Consider the following 18673-nt stretch of genomic DNA (forward strand, 5'->3'; position numbering starts at 1 on the left):
GCCAGCAAAACTTTTTACAGGCTAGGTAAGCGCTGATATGTCATGACAAGACTCTCAAAATTAGGACTCTTGGTCAGCGTGAGTCCCTTTGTCCGACGAACTGCCCAGCTCCAGGAATGTATTCCTGAGTGCAATCAATCCCTAAGTTTGTCTGCGTTGTGCTTTGAACTTATAAAATTTCATCGAGCAAGGCAGAGCCGAAAGAAACAAGGGCACTTTTAGAATGGTATACTCGAGCGATTTCGGCCTTCCTCAGTAAACTCAAACTAGCGCCGTCGGAAAACAGTGGGCCCTTGGTTGTCTAGAATACACCGCCTGAAAACGACAGCTCTCGCAGTTGTTTTCGACTCAAACGAAACCAGCCCCCGAAGGCACCTACTAAATACGACAAAAAAAGGAAAAGGCGGGTGTAGTTGGAGCCGGGAAGTAGGCGTGCATGCACTTTGCGACGCACGCACTGTTCGGCGGGTAAAGCGATTTTAATCCAGCAAACAGCATATTTTTTCCCTTTCTCGAAGCCATAAATAGAGCCACGAGAACAGGGTTCGTCTGCGTGAACATGTCTGTGGCGAGTGGGGTCATCAGCGAAGGGAGGAAAAGGGAGACGCTTTTCACAGCCGCAGGCTCTTTAATTGGAAGGCCAGACTCTCGAGAATTCACCCGACAGAGCCGGCTAACGCTCAATTCAGCGGGAGTCATGCGGTGCAGCCAGCTGCCAGGGCAGGCTCGCTCGACACCAGCACGGCAACGTGCCGACGACGCCGACGTTAAAGATGCGCTGTTTTTGCCACTGGAGTGGACGTGCGACGCATCGAACATTGAGTGCTCATCTTGGCGTGCTTGTTTGAGGAATTACCATTTTAAGACGATACCTGGGATAGTCTTACTCAGCGCAGCTTAGCTGATTGCAAACCTCGTGCACAGCCTCTTGCACCGTGCGTGCCTGTTTTTGACTTCCTGTCATTATCCTTCTTGTGCCCGACGCGCTGGCTCAGCGGCTAAGACGTTGCGTCGCTGAGCACGACGTCGCAGGTTCGATTCCCGGCCGCGGCGGCCGCTTTTCTGATGGAGGCGAAAAGCAAAAACGCACGTGTGTACGAGATTTCGGCGCACGTTAAAGATCCCCAGGTGGTCAAAATTAATCCGTAGCCCTCCACTACGGTGCGCCTCATCGCCTGCGTTGCGTCGGCGCTTTAAACCCTACAATCAATCAATCAATCAATCAATCAATCAATCAATCAATCAATCAATCAATCAATCAATCAATCAATCAATCAATCAATCAATCAATCAATCAATCAATCAATCATCCTTCTTGTGCTGCTTTCCACTTAATGTTTAATAACACAGCGCCCAAAGCGGCACTATCGTCATAGTTGGCGGTTTCCTAAATAACGAGTGTCCCTCCTCAAATTCACCTTAATTTGGCGTTATTTTTTGTGCGTCTGTTTGCTAGATAACTGACATGCTGCGTCGGAAAGTTAGTCGCCATGTGCCCTCGTCATCAGGATTTTCCACTCCCCGCTCCGAGGCTGCATTTTTTGAGAAGATTCTATTGCACCGTAAAATAAATGCTACGGGTTAAAGCACGTCATATTTTCCACGTCCTCCAGAAAGGCACGCAAGTGCAATCGCGGTTTCCCTGCGCGCGCCACAGAAAGGACGTCGGCGCAATATCCACGCTGCCCTTCGCACATTGCACATCTTTACGTCGCTGGCAGCGCCGGGCCTGCGAGACCGCGCGCCCTCTCGGCACCGCCCGCGGTCGCCTTTGGCGCATTCATTGCACGGCGGCCGCGGAACGCGAAGCCAGCGACGCTCGCTTCGCCTTCATTAAGGAGGCATCCGCGGCGAAGGCTGCATCATTCATGGAGCAGCGGCACAAAGGATCCTGCGGAGCCAGAGAAAAAGGCGGAGAAGAGGCTCGGCCAAGAGGAGGACATTAAGGTACCGCGTGTAAGGAAGGGAGAGAGAGAGAGAAATAAAAGAAAAGAGAGCGACTCACGGAGATCGCGAGAAAGGGTAAAATAAGGGCGGCAGGTCTTCGGGAAAGGCGCCTGGAGAGAATGCGAAAGGGGAGGTGGGGGAAAATGTCTTTGGCGCTGCTTAAGTGGCGTGGAAGAGGCGGCAAACGATATAAGAGAGCCGAGAGATTCGGAGAAAGACTTTTGCGACGCCGCTACCCGGGGCGCCAGGGAAGAAGAAGAAGAAGGCGAATTGAGACAAAAGACGAGGACGCTTACTTAAAAAGTGAGAAAGCGGAGAAGCACATATGTAAAACAGAGGCAAAGGGGGTGAGGGCGAGGGGGAGAAAGGGCGAGCGGTATGTGGAGCAGGCTTAAACCCGGCAAAAACAAAGGACTGCGGGAACGACGGACAAAGATTAACACGATGGCTTAAGGACGCGCTGGAAGAATAGGGCTGTCCGGTACGAAGACAAACGATGCTCCCGTTCTCGCAAAGAAAACGCCGAGCCCTGAGTGAGTGCGTGGCGCGTGTACACAGAGCTTGACGCGTAATCAGGCGGGTCCGGCGCCGACCCGGACAAGCGCCGCCCTCCCACCCACTTTCCCGGTCACGCGGCAATCGGTACAAATAGCCGGCCAGTGATCTCGTTAAGACGTCATCCAGACTCGGCGAGTGCTTGTGCAACCAGTCCACGTACTGATTCGGAGTAAATTATTACCGGGTCAGAGTAGCATTTCAAAGCCGAGAAATTTCGCGTTTTCAGGAAGAATGGATTTCGGAGAACGGCACCTAATCAGGGGGAAATAGAGAGAGAGCACTAAATGAGGAGGAGGAGGATGAGGAGAAGGAGGAGGAGAAAGAGGAAGAAAACGTTTTATTGAGCCTAATTAAAATAAACAAATAACAGACCTGAAACAGAAAGAAAAACAAGGCAAAGCGCAGTGAAAACAAGAAGGTTAATACATTTCTGTTTCATTTTTTTTTGTTTATTTGTGGAGGCGGAAACTAGGTCGCTGAGCCTTTCAGCCAAAAGGAAAGCGTATGCGAGGGTGTTATAAATCATCTGGCAGCTCCCAAAAGCTTCTGACCATCCATTAAAGAGTCCCTGAAAGTTGGTCGACTGACACATACGAAGGATTTGTAAAAACATGCAAGCTCAACCGAATTCCACCGGGAAACCACTACGCTGCCTGTTTACGATTCTTATGACATTTCATTGTGCTGTCCGAAGTCCTGGCGTCCGCCCCACGATGCGAGCCGGAACGACGCAAAATCGATGGTCCCTACATTGTGGTCAGCTATAGCTGCGGAGGTCTGCACCTCTACCATGCGACGCCGCCGAAGAAGAATTGCGAAGGCTGAGCTAGCGCGCAGACGAATGACCAGCCAGTTTATAGGTCAACGCCGTTGATATAACTCTCGCGAACAACAAAGGCTCGAGCAACGGCGCTGTGTTGTACACGAGCAAGATAGCTTTTACACGCGTCTTTTCAGCGCTTCACAGCCAAAGCTGGAACGGATGGAAAGACCTTCCATTACCTTAGCAACAACAAAAGAAAAAAAAATCTCACCGTCATTTACACCGCAGTCTTGATTATGATGATGGTGGATATTTCTGGCGCGAGGCCAACTACGGAAAAGAGGCCAAACCTTCACCAAAGTTCCTAAGCTAAACGAACCAGTCAGATGGTATCGTACCAGCCAGTATACGTCGGGCTTTTCAAGAAGAGAGAATTCAAAGTATTCAAAAGGTCGAAAGAAAATGAATGAATTTATTCATACAGGAGATGTCGAACGCCTCATGTTGGGGAAAGGGAAGAGAGGATCGAAAGAAAATAAGGAAAGACTAAATCGATTAAAAATTGTGCCTCAAAAGCTGAACACTAACTCTGTACACCAAGTGGCACCGAACAAAACGACAGAGTCATTAATTTACCCCCGAAATCACGTGCATCATTATTTTCAAGAACGTGAAGTGGCCTATTTGATGATGATTGCGTAGACGTCATCGGTCTATAACTCGCAAGCATTTAATTCTTGGTAACATATGTTGTAAACTTAAGCCCTTCGCTGGTGCATTTTTAACCGAAGCTTATTACTCCAGGTACAAATACAGAAAACGCCTGGTAGCATCCCTCCGACCTTCAAGCTCAGCCAAGGTCAAGCAAGCGCCTCGTGCGGTTTCGCGGCGCCGACGGGAGCACCAAGAACCACGCTTCGGCCCCCGACCAAGGTGTAAAAATAGTTTCTTACACCGTGCCCCCGAACAAAGAAATTCGCAGCGCCAGCGGTTTACGGACAGAGAGAACCCAACCGCTCGTTCGATTTAAGGGAAGAGGTGCAGACAGGAGGAAGGGGAAATAGCAAGGGGAGGCTTAACCCAACGTTACTAGAATTCTAGTAACGTTGGCTCAACCAAGGTGAAGCCAGCGCTTTGTGCGCTTCCGCAGTGAAAGTGTCTAATCGCTAGTTCGTTCCGAAGGGAGTGGTTCGGAGAGACGAATGGGGAAAAGAGTAAGGGGACGTGCTATCAGAAAATCACACAATGAGGCGCTGGCTGCATCAAAGTTGACTGCGCGTTCTGGCCTACAGCGGCGACTGCACCTAGCAGCGGCTGTTTTGTCTTGCTATGCAATTGTGTGCGCTTTCATTGGGCGCTCTCACCCGAAAACTGAGCTTTCGTTCGGCAGACGTGTTTCATCCGCATTCAACCACGGCAAAATGCATAACTACGGCTGCATGTACGCGTGTGGGAGACGGGAGACTATTTCTTAGGGATGACCGCCGTCAACCCTCGATAAAAATAAAAATTGCTCATACCTTTCACCTAAATTTTGTCACCTCTCCGTCGTGTGTTTTTTTTTTTTTTTTTTTATAAAGGCCTAGCTAGTCGTCTACCTTCGCGGAGTGGAATGGGTAACAATTTTAATTTCTAAATATGCAGGTATACTCCGGATTCTCGTAAGGAATTGGAGCACAATGCTCCGCGTATCCAAAAGACCAAATCTGGCTGACCGTAGGAGCGGTGTGCGGGAGGCCTAGGTTCTGCAGGACAGTGCACCTCCACAGCAAGTGTTCTGCTGTAGCCTGCTCGACAAAAGCGGGGCAGAAAGGGCCCGTTGACGTTAATGGGGCATGGTAATGAGGTGGCCAGGGCGTCGTCAAAACCGGCGCGATGGTCACTCCCAAGCGAAGACGTCGGAGCCGAGAACTTATCTTGACGGGACCACTCGCCAGAGAAGTCAGTACCGCGTGAGGGTGCGCGCAGTGTGCAGAAGACGTTTCTTTCCACTGGCTAGGCGAATAGCCTCTGAAGAAGAAGGTGCAAGAGTGGCGGGATATTGCACACATGTGGTGTGTGTTGCAACTGCTGCTCTCTCAGGCTCTCCCGTCTCGAAATGGGTCTTGTTTTTGCTTCTTTTCGCTCTTGCACTGCCGTAACGTTCCCAGCAATGAACACTATTCCGGAATGCCACCATCCGGCACCATTATAAAGTTTCACGAGAGTTCACTAGCCCCGCAGGTAATCAATAAGTTGCAACACACTGCCATCGGGACTAGCAGAGCTCAGAGCAGTTTCGAGTCACGCGAACCGGCCTTGCGGCGGTCGAAGCGCGGAAAATTTCCCCGTAATCGCGAAACTAGGCAGCCGGTATTGTCCCAGTCGTCGGGGGTCGGCAGTTTTCAATCTTTCGGATATCGACACCAGCATAGCAACTGCTCACGCGGGGCATGCTTTCCCTTAATCGTTTATATGTGCGCATGATTTAGATGCCATTTCCTAGATGATATAGCTCAGCGAAAAGAAGTCCATGATAAAGTCGATATCACACGCTCTGGCCCAGAGGGCTGCACAACGTAAGGGCATCTCTGATCTGTGCGTTCGTTTTATGCATTGCATTTTTTATCTTTTCTTTTGCGAGGGAGAGTAGACGGTAAAGTGCCAGAAAAATAATCCGGGTGCTCAATTGGCAGAAAACTGCCCAAGTATGGTTCGTAAACACCTACTAGAGAAAAGTTCTTGGCAACTGTTTCTAATTTATATTCACCCATGTGCCGTGAATAGTTCCAGCCACGCGCGAAGTAACGTGGAAATTTACATCTCTCACAGCGACGGGCGCCATTTAAAATTTTTGACAATGGATATTAATTAAGCCAGTGGCTGCGCCTATACTTGAAAAGAAAAAAAAAACGGCACAGGAGGAGGGAGGGGAAGAGAATGAAGATCCAAAACTCCCTCGTCGGCCAAAAAATGCCTCACAAGGGAAGAAAAACTCGCCTAAGCTACCGGGGGAAACCTGGTATGCACGGCACGCTGAAACTACACGTTCTCTCAAGCCGACGTAGAAAAATAGGCGGATAGGAAGGAACGAAGGAGCCGGGGGTTGAGGGAAGAGGGGAAAATAAGTTGCCGGGGCACTGACTTCCGCGCTGGCACAACCACCACCACCGCCGCGGTGTGAGCTTAGGCGCCCGACGCGGGAAGAGCCCCCAGCTGTCGCCACGTCCGCAGTGGCTCGCCGAGCTACTCTGATTAAAGGCCTCCAGGGCCGCTGAGCCGAGCCCCGTGTGTAGCTCATATGGGAGAACGCGCGCGAGGGGAGAGCGAGCGCAAGAACGGGAAGAAACTCGTGCTCTCCGCATCGTACCGTAGGATGCTCTCCGCATCCTCCGCATCCTACACGCGCCAAAAAGAAAACAAGAGAAAAGAGACGCGAGATCGGGGCGCCCTCTTCGCAGGCTAAATTACACGCATCAACAGCGAAAGCAAGTAATGTATATGACGCTCCCGCACTATGCGCACGCCGAGCTCAAAGCAGTGCAAGCGACACGCGCCTCCCTCCTCTCGTCCCCTGGCAGTTACATCGAGCGGAGGAGGGATGAAGGGAGAGGGGGGGGGGAGAGGTAGAAAGGGGGGAGGGGCAAAGTGCTTTGTGCCAGGCTGAAGCTCGCAAATTTAATTTGCCGTGCGGGACGCTGGAGCGTTTCTGTGTAATTGCGGAGGCGGCGCGATTTTTCAAGGAAAGGCCACGCGCAGCAACATGAAGGGCTGCGAGGCATACGGGGACGTCCGAAAGAAGCTCGCCCGGAGAGGAAGGGTGCCCTTGGAACAACCAGCACTGTGCGGAGCGAGAGGCGGCGTTGTTGGCGCTGTCCTTTTGCCTCTTTCTTTTCGGGGCGCTGCCACGCACTCAGCGGTGAGACGACAGTTAATGAGCAGCCGTGCCCCCGACTGCGTGTTGATACGCTTCGCGAGACGTATAGGGACGAAAATAAGAGCGAATGGCTTGCAGCCTCCGCTGCGTCAACCGCCCGTCGCTGCTTGTTATGCTCGACGGTCGTTGTAGGGGACCGTCCTGCTACTACGCGCTCAGTCTTGGCGCCGCTTCCTTCCAGACGTTCTTTTCGCATTTTCTCGCCGACGCTCATTCTTCGTTAAAACTCGCTGCGAGTCACTTTAATTGAGTTTGGAAGGACTTTGCAGACTCGGCGCTGTTTTTCTTTAAAGAGTCCCGCAATGCGTGAAAGCATAATCGCTCTGCAAACTCAGTCGGAGATCTGCTTTTGAAAAGGACACACTGTAAGCCACCATCCCGTGCGGCGCTTGATGTGCGTGGATGTGCTCGGGCGCGCAGCCTGTGTTGAAGTCGCCTCCCCGTCGTCAGTCTTTGGTGCGGCGACAAAAAAATACATTGCGTTATAGCTCCCTCAATCTGACAAAATTCTTGCGGGAGGAGATTGCTAATACATTGCTTTATTTGGCTACATGTACATCCACGCATCGGCGGAAGGTATTTCAGGACCCCTTAAAAAAAAAAAAAGCCCGCAGCGCCGGCCGGAGTTATCTAGGCTTCTTTTGTTCGTAGCGCTCACTATTGATTAACTTCTAATTTACTAAGAGAGACTGCAGCTTACGAATAAGTCTAGCAGTACGTCATGTGGAGCGAACAACCTATACATTTTTAATAACCCATGGAATGGTTCACTGAGTAGCAGAGAAAAAGAATTTCAGGCGATCCCGCGGGGTGTGTGTCGCAATTTTCAGAGGCAACTGTATACGGGGTTGTGGCTGACGCTGACAAATTTGCCTCGCGACGTCGCTGCGCATGAAGGACGTTTGAGACCGTCTGCATTTTTTTTTCCTGGCGTGTGTGTTGGAAGTGTATTAAAAATGGTTACTGGGAGTCACACGAAGGAGAAAAATTAAGATACTTTGCTACAAAGCTGGCATTGCAGCAAAGCGCACAGCCAGGTTTAAACGAGAAAGAGCGCGTTTACTCTTAAAGGCCGATCCGCCGCATGTTTTGCAGATATAGCGGCATGTTTACCCCGCACCTACGAGGATATGCACCATCACTTTGCCACAAATCGCGGCGCAAAGTTGGCTTTGCCGCAAAGCCTTCAGGTGGAATGAACTTGGCATATATAACATGATATCGCGACCACGCGCCGTTAACAGATGCCGCTGTGCACCTCTTGGGGGCGTGTCATGCATCCCATTCGTGAAAAGGTTGTACTAACCCATAAATATTGAAATGAGCTTAATACGACCGTTCCCCTAGCTTACTACGTACTCTGCAGAAGATGCCTCTCCTGCACCCATAGCTTTCTGCGCAAATAAATAGTTGCTCAAAACGGTGATCTCTCGTTGACATCCAAACTAGTCCCTTCGAGACGCAGCTCCTTCCGCTTGTTCGAGATTATCCGTCTTGCCCGCTATGTTCTATTTTACAACGAGGGAACAATGAGGGCGCAACATTCGCCAAACGTGTTTTTGCGTTCGATTACAAGGTTTTGTTGCTGACTTAACGTTAGCGTGTCACCTGTTCCTCTATCCACAGCCAGTCTCAATGGCTTATTTCTAATCTCATGACGACCTAATTCGCGACTAGTTCAACTTCTAGAAGCGCTAGGTTTTATGATGTTAACAAACAACAGAATTTGACGCTTCTCATCTATCTCCCGCGAAAAGCGGCACAATGACTACCGATAAGGATCTGACTGCCGCACAAACATGCGAGAGGGGTATTCACTGTACCTGTTTTGACTGCAGTTTTCCGCCTTTTTCGGGCCTGCGCCCAACAGACGCAACCTCAAACGTTAAAACGGCACGTTCAGAAAGATGGCGTGTACTATGGCCTTAAATCGAGCACTAGCCGAAGGGCAACGATGTCGTTGTGCATTGCTTAAATGGGCCCCTTCCCCCAACCCTTCTTCGCCCAATGCTGCTTGCTGGCCGGAGATGACGAGCGACCAATTGCAGCAAGTTACTGACTTTCTAAAGAGCCTATTCCAACTCAGACGCACTCTCCACCGACGCGACAAGATGGCCTTTCGCGCATCGAACTTTGTTTCTTCGATTTGTCGTTTCGGACTGCACAGGGCGCGCCCGAGAGCAGCTTTGTAATTTTATTTTGCCTATAAAGTTCACGTTGCAAGAGCATTCGCGGACTGCCCGCGAACTACTCAGCGCTATACTCGAAAGCGTTTGCGACCGCGCGGAGCCGGCGTTTCGAAATAACCGGACAACCACCCTTCGCCTCGCACACGCGAGCCGACTTAGTTTAGGCCTAATCAGGCCAGGCGCGAGGTAATCCCCTTCACGAAATGGGCGACGCTGCTTTTTCGCAAGAAGGCTTAATCTCTTAATGAGGCACCAGGCGTAATGTTCTCGTTGCAAGCGCGCTGCTGCAAAGTCGGTGACTGAAAACAGTGCGCAAAGGAGGCGGGGCGGAGAAGACAGGATAAGTAATAAAAGAAAGTAGATGAACTTGGAAAGGGAAAACGCCGCTGTCTGGACAGACTGCCGCCGGCGCGCATTACAAGCTTTTTTTTTTTTTTTTTTTTGAAGAGAAAGCGATGGAGGCGCGGCGAAGGACTCAAATTCCTCGCAACCGATCCAGCGCGGAGACCGGCGTCAGACGGCGGAAATCCCGGCGAAACGGGACGTGCCGCGCTGATGCCTCCTCCTCCCTTGCCCGTGTCACATGCGGAACGCAAACGTTCGTCGCACTCGCACTAATGGGATCCGAGGGATTCGTGGGGAAATCCAGCGAGGCAGGGCAACCTCGTTGTGGATGCAGTTGAATCGGAGCGCCATTGGCTTCTCGTTCGCCCGTTTGTGCTCGGCGTTCAGAATAAAAAGAAGAAACAGGCGACGGCGCAGGAGAATACGGCGCGCCGGAGAGAGCTGAGGAGGAGGCGAACGGTGGAAGAGCTTGCGCAAGATCGCGCTGCTTCTTTCTGACTTTTGCCGTTTCTTCCGTACAGGGCGCGCACCCTTCGCGCCAGTTCCTTCGGAAGAAGCGTGTCTGCTCTCTAACTAATTGGTATAGTAGTGGAGAATGAGTAGAGCGGCTTGCCGGCGGCCCCTTTTATTTGTGCGTCGATCGCGCCCGCTTTTTACGCTCCTTGCGAGCTGCAGGTGCGCGGAGGAGCGCTCGTTTGACTGTGAGCAAATCCACGTTGAGAAATGCGTCTCACAATGACGTTGCTTTCATCTTGCTCCGCTTCCAAACTTTGCGGCTCTCCGCGTTCCGTAACGCAATAACCCCATCCTCAATACTTTTCTTATTTGCTTTCGTGCGCTTTTTTTCTGCTGGAAAAGAAAGCAGTGCACGTGTGAAAGAACGTAACTATGTGTTTAATTAAATTACGCGCTAGCCATTTATTGTATCTGTTTTGACGTTGCCCGAGCACTTCTTTTAGCGGTTTCCGTTAGAGGAGTCAATTATCGTTTTTTACTTTCTGCTTTGGCTTTTCTCTAGACCATATTTAAATGTCAAATGCACGCAAGTCAGAAAAAAGTGAAAAAGAAAACAAGCTAGGGAAATAAGCGCCATCCACCTGGGAAAAAAATACAGAAAAAAGAATGTTTACAGAAAAGAAAGATACCTACATGAAACCGCATTGTCGGAATTTATGGACGTGTGGTTCCTTTACTTAAACGCTTATATTGAAATCTAAGAACCACCCACTATGCGCTCCTGGTGCACGTGTAGAGGTTACGGCATGTGCAACAAGATTTAACGAGTGACCCTGGCGAGACAAAATAAAGCGTGGAGCCAAACGGGAGCTAAAGGGAGGAGGTAGTCGACGACTATCATTACAAACATTCATCGATTCGGTCTATGCAAAAGTTCTAGGCTTCCCAAATACCTTACAAGACAATGATTTACGCCGGCCTGTCTGACGGGCATTGCTGAATTACCATCCAAACTGGATTACCATCCAAACTGCATTACCATCCAAACTGAATTACCAAACTGGATGACAGTCCACATCGTGGGAGCGTGAGATATATAGATTCAGGACGGACATCGGGTGAGCGCAGACTCGCAGAGCTGGCGATGAACGACGTAGTGTGTGGGCAGCGTTTACTTGTCATCAGCCGTTTAGCCGTAGCTAAAGCTGAAACTTGTGAGTCGGGGTTTATGAATTCAGGGGTTTATGTTTGCGCGTGCTTACTATCGCACTATTTATAATTCATGAGCCAAAGCTGAAACTTGCGTGTCGGGGGTTTATGAATTCAGGGGTTTATATTTGCTCGTGCTTATGCGCGTGCTTACTTTCGCACTATTTATAATCCATGCCCAAGTTTTCGGATAAAGATCCACGCTGGCGCTGCTTCTTCCTTGGTACTTCGCCAGTTCTAGCCAAGTTTTTAGACGTATACTTCTACAGGCGCTCTTTTTTTAGGTGCAAATGTTTATTTTTTCATTAATGAAAAAGGGAGGAGGGGTGGTGGTGATGATGTTCAAAAAAGGTGTATCCAAATTTATCAAAGAGCTTATGCGCATCGGTTGCTTGCCACAAAAAAAAAAAAACCTTTTAATATTTTTCATTGACTACGGGTCAGTAAGTTCTTAATTAATGACTTTTGGGAGCCAGTTCTTAAGTTATAAGTGAAGCTAGTTCCGACTGTGGTCTGAAGCCCCTCCTTGTCCCGCAAAAATAAAAACAAAAGAACTGGAAAAAATCGAGCACCCCTCCGTCTAACGACGACGATGGTCGAACGGGAAGTTTTCTCGTGACGGATTCTTTGGATGTCGTCCGATTTTTCCAAACCGCTCCGACCATGGCGAAATGGAGGAATCGGATACTTGCCAGCTTCATAACGCGACGGACCCAGGTTCGATTCCAGACACGGGAAGCGTTTTTTTCTTTTTTTTCACTTCAGCTACAATCATTTACCATCGTCGTCAAAGAAAGCTGGCTTTCCTGAGCGGCGTACTGCCGAAAACCGCATCAGTGAGGACACTAAGCACATAAAAAATTGAGCCAGTAGGGCACGGAGTTCAAATTTCGAACGCTTGCATGAGCCCGCAGCTCCCTCCAGCGGCCTGATATCACTGGCAAACGGAGCCTGCGAAACGTGGACGGTGAATGGCCCACTGCGTCAGTTATCACTACTGGGTCGGAGGAGATAACTGGCGCGTCTCCCAAAGTCACGGGACCGCTTTTGTTTTTTGGCTTTTTTTTTATGGGGATGATTGCAGAGCGCGCGGATCCTCCTTGATGGTTACCGAGCTGTAATACTCGAGGGCGAATTATTATTTTTTTGCAAAGAAACCATCGAGGCGCCCGCACGTTTAACAGGCTTCCTTTTCTTTGGAAATGGGCGCACCGATAATTATCTTACGAAGGTTATTAAATACAGCTCAACTAATTATAATAATTCGTGCGTAAATTAACCAATTTATCGTAGTGACAGCTGAACTATCTAGATTGAGAAACATTCGAGCACCTGCTTGCGCAAAAAAGTTAGCAGTGGCTTAGCTCGACTGTGCCATAATATACGTAGCGTGAGCGAAGGTTCAGCTGGTTATTCTTAGGTTTCCCGGTTGTCTAGGATTAGCTGATTATCATGCTTACTGCTGCTAAAACGATTTCCAATCCAATCCAATTTAATCCAATCCAATCCAGTCGCGGCGGCGGCAGCTCCGGCGCGCCAAAAACCGAACATGGACGACGGAAATAGCTGGGAAGATTCGGACCAGGGGGATAGGGACAGGCTATAGTGACCTACCACGACATCGCTCAGCACTCTTGCATGGAGCGCCAGAAATACCCCGCAACGCATCCCACCCTCAACAGACGTCAATCTGTAGCCTGGCGTCAGCTGCAGGCTAATGCCTTCCCCAATCCTGCAGTATTGAGCCACATTTATCCCGACCTTTATAAAGACCAATGCAAGTGGTGCACCCAGCGAGCCACACTCACTCACATGATTTGGGCCTGTGATGCTCAGCCGCGAACTATACGAGCATGCTTACGAATCACCAGTGCGGAGCAGTGGAGACCTGTTTGCTTAGCTCCGACCCCGAAATACAGGTTAAGGTCGTCCAACTGGCCGAAGATGCCGCTCGCGCCCAAGGGCTGCAGGCCGCCATCTGAGGGGGAGGAATTCAGGAAGCCTCCCACTTCCCCTTCCTCCTTTCACCCACTTTTGGGCAAAATAAAGTTATCATCATCATCATCATCATCATCCGGCGCACCAGCTGTGCGCCGTGAGACGTCACTGCTCTTCGCGCATGCCCAGCACGGCTCTCCAGGAGCCACGCGAAACTGCTCAACCTCGGCCAGTGTAGCTCACGCTACAAAAGAAAACAAAGCAGCGCGTGCGGCCCTGCATGCGTTAGCTCACTCAGTCCAACGACTGGCTGACACCAGCCAGTCGTCGAAAAGCCAGTTGAAACCTGCGGTACACTTACTACGGTCTTCATGTACATTCGAAAGTATGCAGGCCTGGACAGCGCCAAACTAATCAAGACAAGTCCGGTAGCGAAGGACGGTTTGGGACAAGGACAAGAAGTTCTTGCGAAAAAAAACGAGAAACGAAAACGAAGAGAACCTTGGAATCCTGAAGAGCGTAAAAATCGTGATGCGAAGAAAAAATAAACGCAAGAAAAGGCAAAATAACAAAAAAGGAGCTGCGGAGAAAAGTGGGCGAGCGTCGCGTGGGAGATGCAATACTGGGTCGGCGTTGATATAGAGGCGAAGCTGGGAGCATCGTGTTTCCTCTATCAATGAACGCGCGAGACGAGGGAGGCGGATAGGGCGGGTACGTTACCCCAGGGATCGGGGCCACGGTAGCCGCCGTCGAGGCCGCTATCGTTGCGGTGCCCTGGGGCAGCCCCCCGCTTACCCTTGCGCAAACGATGGGCGATAGGTCCTCCCCGCCCTGGGTTTTCCTGCCCTGCGATTGCGCGAGCCCTGCGCCACGGTGATGCCACCGAGTAGGTTTCTAACCAAGCGCTACACTTCGAAAAAAAAGTAAAAAGAAAACCGAAAGCGTGGGTGATTGCGCGAGACATGTGCCCCCATCGCAGCAGCTTCTTTGAGGGCGTCGTCTGTGCTGTGTGTTTTTGATGCCGGTTTCTCAGTGCAACACTTTGTGATTTCGTATAAAATTCGCTTCTTATTTTTGTCATTCCACTGATTTGAACAACCGTAATCCGTAATAAAGTAAAACACAGCAGTCTTACTCATGGCTGTCGTTCGCAGGAAACCAGATTGGAGTAGGAAGGGAACAATAAAACGGCGTGGCGATCTTAAGACTCAATGTACGAGCACACTACAGTTCGGGGAACGGTTTTTACGTTGAGACGCCAATGTTTCTTACGAAAGAGTTTTGTTTGGAGCTAAGTATAGCCTCTACTTTCTTTTCCACCGGGTCACGTTTCTAATCATGAGCTTGAAATGTTTGCCACTCCCACACAAGAAAGAACGAGTACAAAACTCTTTCAGCCGTGAGTGCTTGAAGGGTGTTTTGCTTCCCCAAAATTTCTACCTCATGTAATGTTATGGTACCCCCCTTCCCACCTCAGCTAAAAAAAATGTAATCGTGCTTCAATTAGTCTTCATCACACAATAACACAGCAAGCGGCGAAGCAAAAAAAAAATGAGGTCGCTATAGCCATCTCAGAACGAAAGCACGCGTCGCAAAACGGACGATTTGGGAGTTAGTGCAGCAATTAAAGCTTAGATATGTACGCGTGAAATATATGGAAGGTGTCAGCTGCTAAACTGACTTGTCTGCTTCGTGTTCTATGAAGTGCTGCTTCGGCAAGGGAATTCAGGGAAGCTGGTTGGCATTCATTATTTGAACTGCGAAAAAAGTAGTGCTCAACGATGTTTACGAGCACACAGGATGGACGCGTTTCTTTGTATAATGAGCTTGGGCTCAGCAGAAAAAAGAAAGAAAATAAGAATCGAAGAAGGAAGAACGAGTAGGGGATTGTTTTTTTAACAGTCAAACTATTTAGACTGTTAGTTCCGCCGTCCAGCATTACCAGAAAAAAATACCAAAAAGAAATACCGAGAACAGGTGAGTGTACGCCTCGTGAGGAGTCGACCGGCTCGACCTTCGGGACCCAGCGTTTGTGGAGTGATATCTCGCGTGCTGTTCTTCTCGCCAGTTCACGTGCGTTCGCGCCTGAAGGTTGGAGCACAGACACCGAGTTCGCGCTACAGACGCTGAGTTCGCCAAGCCGGTTGCCGCGGGTTCTAGCGCGCTAGCGCGGTGCGGTCTCCTTCGGAAGAGATGTGAAAACCTGCGGACGAAACGATCCGGGCCTGCCAGTCATGGAGAATTTTCAGCGGCAAGTTCGGAAATCCATGTGAGGTGCAACAGCCTGGTCTGCGACGGAGGGAGAGGGGACGCCAGCATTGCTCTTTCTCCAGCCTTGCAGCAATAGTGCGAGCTGCACCATTTTTTTTTTTTACTCGTTGCAATTCCTTCGTTTACTACGTTTTCCGGGCAAAGTAGACGCATCCAACGAGACGCTTTTGCTGGCCATACTTCGTTACCAGGCAGCACTAATATTAGTGGCACAATTGGTGATGTAAACACTGCAGTCATATGCGGTTTGCTAACAAAGTCATATTTGCTGAAAAATGAAGTGTTTGCCCGATTTCAGGCACCCCGTCTTTTCCGACACCAGCAACGCTCAAAGCAGGTAACGACGCTTAAATTCAGTGAGCAACCCAGCAGTGCTAATCCTTTTTACAGCGTTTTTGTTCCACATTGGAGGCGTGCTTAGAGTGGAGTAAGCATTCTCAAGGTGGTCACGGCGGGTATCCTGTGACTAGAGATTCCTGGTGATATCTTCTCGCAAGCCGTGAATTCGTTCCCGGGTTTTAGGTTCGTCTTCGGCACTGCCGATTTCGTTTATTCACACACATATGTGCAGTGTACGCGGGGTCACTCAAGCATTTCCAGCGGCTCATACGCGCATGCGTGCGAGCAACTTTGCTTTTCGCCTTTAAGGCATAAAATTAGGAAGAGGGAGCCATGTAAAATCATTTATGTGACAACTGTAAGCGCCATGGTTAAGGTGAGGTTGGAAAAATAACAATTTATTTTTATATGCATTTCGGTAAGTAAACGCCTGTTATAACGAAATAGCTTTATTCGAAGTTACTCGCGGTCCCAACTGCGGTCCAGGGAGAGCCAGTAATCCCCGCTTTTAATAACGTACCGCTTATAACAAGGACAGCTTTCTGCCCCGGACGCTTCGTTACGACGATGGTGCACTGCATGAGCAGCGCCGGCGGATACACGACGGCCGCTTACTGCCCGACACGCCTATAACCGACACGAAAAAGGAAAGGCGCGGAAATCGGTAAAAAAAAAGAAAAAATCCACTGACGTTCATCGTGAACGCAAGGTATTCGGGCGAAAAAAAAAATGTTTCAAACAGTTTTTTCAATCTCCGAGATAGCGCTGCTGCTTAGACTTAGCAGTAGCCAAAAGATCATGCTGCAGCCCAATCTAAAATAGCTAATGATATTTTCTGCCCTTTTTTCCCCAGTTTCAGCGCAGAGGAAATGCTACGACTGCAAAGAAGGCTGAATATCATAATTTTGCATTCCCACGCGTTCCTCTCAGTCTCTTCCAGGTTACACGTACTACTATTTTACTCGACCACCCAATTTTCGAACGTTTATTTACTCGGTTGTAGGCTTGTCTTCAAATAAGAATGAACACATCATTACACATGCCATAAGTTATCCACGCCGGGGCTCCGTTTTTGATCATTTTGTACCAACCAGCTAAGCAACCTGAAAGACGCGCATCCAAGGCGTGCACGATAGCACTGGCACGTCTGCTTCGTTGCTCACAAAGGGTTCCTCACGCTAATCACGCTTACTAGTACCGCCACTTTTGTCCTACTTAATTATTCTCCTTCCCTCCTCTTCCCATTATACCTGCTTCTTCTGCGCCCTTTCCCCTTATCACAACACCCTCCAGACGTGCGCAATGAGCGGTCCAGTTCACTCGATATCTTTCTGCTTTCTATTTTTCAAACCAGCTGATAACAAATTGCTCTTGTGCGGAGATGGCACAACAGGAGGAGATGGGGAACGGTGGAGCTTGCTGCCTCGAATAACCGAAAATGAAAAGGGCTAAACAAAACCCCATTTAATTACACTGTGGCTCGGGACAGCAACGTAAACGTCAGCGCGTTTATCACCTCTCGTGCATTCGCTGCGCGAAGCTCTTTTTTGCAGCCCTCCGGAGTGGCGCGGCCAGCCGAAAGAGCGCTCTTCTCACGGCGCGATGACGGCGCCCACGTGCGCGCATATTTTCGTTGTGGCCCGCCGCGGCCGCCACGCGTGCGGGCGCACAGCGCCGACGCCCCTTCGCGGCGACGCTTTCACCCGTGAAGCCACCACGGAAGTGGAAAAGGGGGAGAAGATCAGAAAGAATAGACTTCCCAAACAGGACTCACAGCTTTTTCTCTCGGGCAAGTCCTGGCAAGATTCCGGTTCCCGGCCGCGAGGACCAAGAAGCACAACACACGCACGCGCTCCTCGACGTCCCCGTGCGAAAGTCGCTCTCCGAGACGACGACGTCGGTGTTCAGACAGGTCCTGCGAGCACACGCCAAACCCAATCTGATCCGCCGGCTCCTCGCCGGTCGACTGTAATAACAAGCCGAGCCGGATGCGAGGGAGCGAGGCGTCGGGTCACGTGACGGCCGTTCGCGCCAATGGCGGCGCTCCTCCCATCGACCACTGACGTCACACCCTGGTGGTTGCGGGCCGTTTGTGAAGCTGCGCTGGAACAAAAACTAAAGCAGTCCGGCCAAGTTGGCTGGCGGGGGAACGACTCTTGCCGACTGGACCCCACAACACCCTCAGGATAGAGAAAAAAAAAAAAAAAAAAAGAGTTGAGAAACAACTAACGGCGGACGTCAAGAGGATAAAACTTTCGTTCGCATCTCCCGGAAGCTGATCAGAAAACGTTTCTCCTTAATATTATTTTTACACAGATTAAATTTTCCTCAATATTTCTCAAAGATCATCTGAAATGTCGCAAACCCGGATAAGACCGAACGAATACACGAAATATAGAATACGAGGCGGCAATACCCAGGCCTGCGTTGATTACTTAACCCGTTGCAAACTCAAGCGAAGCGCTGTCATTTCTGCAGCGGCTAACCCACCCCCGGCCCCTTTCAACTGGTATACGACTACATACGACCACCGAATTACGGGCAGTCAATGCTGACGTATGATATAAACTTGCAGAGGCATTACCATCACCGTGGAATTGGTGTTGTATTTTTCCTTTTTTACGTGCTCGTCTCGGCACGAGCACGAGCTAAGCCCGCGTCAGTGCGCCCATGGTAAAGTGCTTGAGGACACGCTTATTAAGCACGCTCTTGTGCTTGAATACAGAGGGAAAACATCCTCTT

At 50.0% G+C, this 18673-nt stretch overlaps 1 protein-coding gene across 23 annotated transcripts in view; it reads right to left on the reverse strand.

Moving 5' to 3' along the window:
• The window catches only part of LOC144170129 (pregnancy zone protein-like), a 129154-nt gene extending 111246 nt beyond the window's left edge, over nt 1–17908 (reverse strand). For all 23 annotated transcript variants that reach the window (XM_077699732.1, XM_077699723.1, XM_077699727.1 and 20 more), the window contains exon 1: nt 17706–17908. The gene's annotated coding sequence lies outside the window, so the exon portion shown is untranslated. The remainder of the gene's footprint in view (nt 1–17705) is intronic.
• Nucleotides 17909–18673: the final 765 nt, after the last annotated feature.

Source organism: Haemaphysalis longicornis, unplaced genomic scaffold, assembly GCF_048455015.1.
Source record: "Haemaphysalis longicornis isolate Haplotype H1 unplaced genomic scaffold, Haemaphysalis longicornis Haplotype H1 scaffold_2, whole genome shotgun sequence".
NCBI lineage: Eukaryota > Metazoa > Arthropoda > Arachnida > Ixodida > Ixodidae > Haemaphysalis > Haemaphysalis longicornis.